The 4,014-nt window shown below is 41.3% G+C and overlaps 1 long non-coding RNA gene across 1 annotated transcript; it reads right to left on the bottom strand.

The window, feature by feature from the left end:
- Positions 1-1,926: 1,926 nt before the first annotated feature.
- LOC138956879 (uncharacterized) lies at positions 1,927-3,014 on the bottom strand. Its single transcript, XR_011452854.1, has 2 exons — positions 2,856-3,014; positions 1,927-2,188 (listed from the first exon to the last, which is right to left on the bottom strand). It is a non-coding gene; the product is annotated as an uncharacterized lncRNA (long non-coding RNA).
- Between the last annotated feature and the right edge of the window lie 1,000 nt (positions 3,015-4,014).

Raw genomic sequence — 4,014 nt, 5'->3', positions numbered from 1 at the left:
TATATTCTCTGTTTTCTTCTTTGTTTCTACTTTGTTAATATGCCTTAAAAAGACCCTTGGATTGAAACGTCGCTCTTTGCTTCGTGTTCTTCGTTCACTAAATGTTTTAACGTAGAGGGGGAATCAAGACGAGGGTCGTGGTGTATGTGTGTGTGTGTGTGTGTGTGTGTGTGTGTGTGTGTGTGTGTGTGTGTGTGTGTGTGTGTGTGTGTGTGTGTGTGTGTGTGTGTGTGTGTGTGTGTGTGGAGCGATTCAGACTAAACTACTGGACCGATCTTTATGAAATTTGTCATGAGAGTTCCTGGGAATGATATCCCCGGACTTTTTTTCATTTTTTTCGATAAATGTCTTTGATGACGTCATATCCGGCTTTTTGTAAAAGTTGAGGCGGCACTGTCACACCATCATTTTTCAATCAAATTGATTGAAATTTTGGCCAAGCAATCTTCGGCGAAGGCCAAATTTACGTTCATCTTATTCTGCATTATTTCCTGATTCCAAAATCATATAAATATGTTATATTTGGATTAAAAACAAGCTCTGAAAATTAAAAATATAAAAATTATGATCAAAATAAAATTTTTGAAATCAATTTAAAAACACTTTCATCTTATTCCTTGTCGGTTCCTGATTCCAAAAACATATAGATATGATATGTTTGGATTAAAAACACGATCAGAAAGTTAAAACGAAGAGAGGTACAGTAAAGCGTGCTATGAAGCACAGCGCAACCGCTACCGCGCCAAACAGGCTCGTCACTTTCACTGCCTTTTGCACTAGCGGCGGACTACGTTCAGTTTCATTCTGTGAGTTCCACAGCTTGACTAAATGTTGTAATTTCGCCTTACGCGACTTGTTATTTATTGCTCTCATCATTGGTCTTCTATTTGCTTTATTGTTACGCACGCATGCACGCACGCACGCACAGACACACACACACACACACACACACGTACACACACACACACACATACAGACAGACAGACACACACACACACACACAGACACACACACACACACACACACACACACACACACACACACACACACACACACATCCCCTTTCTCTGAACAACCGGCTCCGTTTCTTCATGCACAGTTACGATAATCCCACATTACATTATTGACTCAAGAATTAAGACTCAACACTCAACACTTACAGGCTGACATAGTCCTATTTAATTAGTTTAATTACTTCCAGGGCTTTTCCCATCGTTGCGGGGATGTATAAATTAAGCTTCCTGCAAAGTTTTAGGTTTGAAGTCCTTACCAATTACGAGAAATAGTTAATTCTTTATTGCATTGTTTAGCAACAGTTCTCCAGGACTTGGGCTATTTTTAGACCGTTGACGTCACTTCGTGAAGTTTCGTAAACCAAAGATGGCGTTTGAGACTAGTCTGTTTACATTCGACACTATCAACACCACTTTGCAATACTGAAATAATTTTTTCTATGTTCGAAAGCTACAGCCAATCGTTATTATATCCCCTTAGGTACAGTTTTATAACATTATTGGCACATGTAAACAATATGAATTAATTAATGAACGCTACGAGTATGGCAGCCTTTAACAATACTCATAAGAAATTAGCAAAATATTTATTGGCCTGAACAACATTATAACCATCAAATAGACATCAGCAACAAAGGGACGTAAGTGTTTTGAATGCACATACACTTAAAGCGCTTACTCCCCTTTGATTCTTTAGATGCTATTGGCCCAAACGTTAGATATATATATGATCTTATACAATAATATCGTACTTCTACCTAAACAAGATTCTTCTTCTTCTTCTTCTTCTTCTTCTTCTTCTTCTTCTTCTTCTTCTTCTTCTTCTTCTTCTTCTTCGTTCATTGGCTGAAACACCTACGTTCACTCATGAATTTGCACGAGTGGGTTTTGATGTGTACGACCGTTTCCACCCCGCCACTCAGGCAGCCATACGCCGCTTTCGGGGGACCTAAACAAAATAAAATTCGAGGGAAGGAAAAAAAAAAGAAAAAAAAAGAGAGAGATAAAATTCGTACCTAGCCTGTAGGTGCTATCGACGCACAGCGTGACGTCATCAGGGTAGGCCCAGAACTCTGCGTCAGACTTGTCTCTCATGCCCGCCTTGCACACACAGACGTTGTTCACACACGCCGCGTTGGGGTCCGCACAGTCGTCCTTAATCGTACACGGTTCGTCTGAAATTAAAAAAAGAAAACCATGTTGAAGAGAAAAAGAGTCGATATCAAGGCCGCGTTATGGACCGCACAGTCGCCCTTCATCGTACACGGTTCGTCTGAAATTAAAAAAAAGAAAACCATGTTGAAGAGAAAGAGAGTCGATATCAAGGCCGCGTTATGGTCCGCACAGTCGTCCTTCATCGTACACGGTTCGTCTGAAATTAAAGTCAAAACTTGAAGGAATTCCTCTGAATTGTTTTGATTTTTTTTTTTTTAAAAGAAAGTTAATACCATTGTACACACAAAAAACAGTGGTTAATAAAGTCGATATCAAGGGTCTGTACAATCGTCTTGCAGTTTAGGCCACACACAAAAATAGTCTGTTTACGGTATCCCGACCGACCCTATTTTTTCGCGCGACCCTAGACTTTTTATTTGCATTTTGGAGAAAAAAAAGAAAGAAAAAAAAGTCTTTGTTTTTTGGCAAAATAACTTAAAAATATGTTTTTTTGGGGGAAAAATGTTTTTCCCGACCTATCGACTCTTTTTTTGCCTATGTTACCGTAAACAGACTTTTTTTTTTTTTTGGGGGGGGGGGGCTTACCTGTTACCTCTGGAACAACAATAAGCCCACAAATATCAGTGTGAATATCAGCGAATGTTGTTTTTATATTTATGCCCTCACCGATAATTTTCTTGGCTGGGAAGGTGCACGTTGTGAATGCTGTGACGGTCCGCCAGTTGATGTCACAGACACAGCGCTTGATGGAGGTGGCGTTGTTTTTCTGCTCCCTCTCGCACGCCGCCATGTTGACCGGCATGCAACGGTCCAGCTCCCCGCACACGTCACCGATCTTGAAAGCTGGGAGCAGAGATCAAATCAAATCAAAATTTATTTTACGAGGGTTGTGGCATATAAGGCCTCACCGGTTATATATCAAGTGTCATTGGCTTTCATGCAAGCTAGGAGTCCAAAACTGCACATTTTTTACGAATTAGTTTTGAGAATTCTCCGGGCAGGAACGCGTGGCCCTTGATCAAGCTCACATCAGGTCCCGCACGTGAACTACTTACGTCAAAAGCCTCCATGGAAGTCTATTAGTCTCGGCGAGATGGAGAATTCTTTCTATTTCGGGTACTTTACCTCAAGACATTGTGGTTGATTACGTAAGAACATTTTAAACGATGGTATGTGGGTCCATTTTGGTATGCCGCACACAGCTTTGAGCCCCAGAACGTGTTCACGGGACATGTTAATTACATTTTGGCGGGACTGAAATGCGAACTGACAAATCGCATGAAGTTTCGTTTGACTGTCAACACTAACGGTGAGTGTATAGTCATCTGTGAGATGGCTGTGTAAAGCTTTTGACTGTTTATATCGCAAGTCGCAACAAAAAGACAAATCAATCCTTCAGCAATGCAGTACGTGACTCTTGCACTGCCCCTTTAAAAAGAAATATTCGGACATCCACACACACACACACACATACACACACACACACCCACACACACACACACACACACACACGCACACACACACACACACACACACACCATACACACACACACACACACACATACACACACACACACATACACACATACACACACACATATGCACACACGCACACACGCTAATTGAACTGAAGTGCCAGACCAACACACACACACACACACACACACACACACACACAAACACACGTACATACCCCCCACACACAAACACACACACACACACACACACACACACACACAAACACACACACACACACATACACGCACACACTAGAAAAAGAAATATTCGGACATCCACACACACACACACACACACCACACATACA

This window comes from Littorina saxatilis, unplaced genomic scaffold (assembly GCF_037325665.1).
Source record: "Littorina saxatilis isolate snail1 unplaced genomic scaffold, US_GU_Lsax_2.0 scaffold_3598, whole genome shotgun sequence".
In the NCBI taxonomy this organism is placed as follows: domain Eukaryota; kingdom Metazoa; phylum Mollusca; class Gastropoda; order Littorinimorpha; family Littorinidae; genus Littorina; species Littorina saxatilis.
This window is presented reverse-complemented; position numbering and strand designations above follow the sequence as displayed.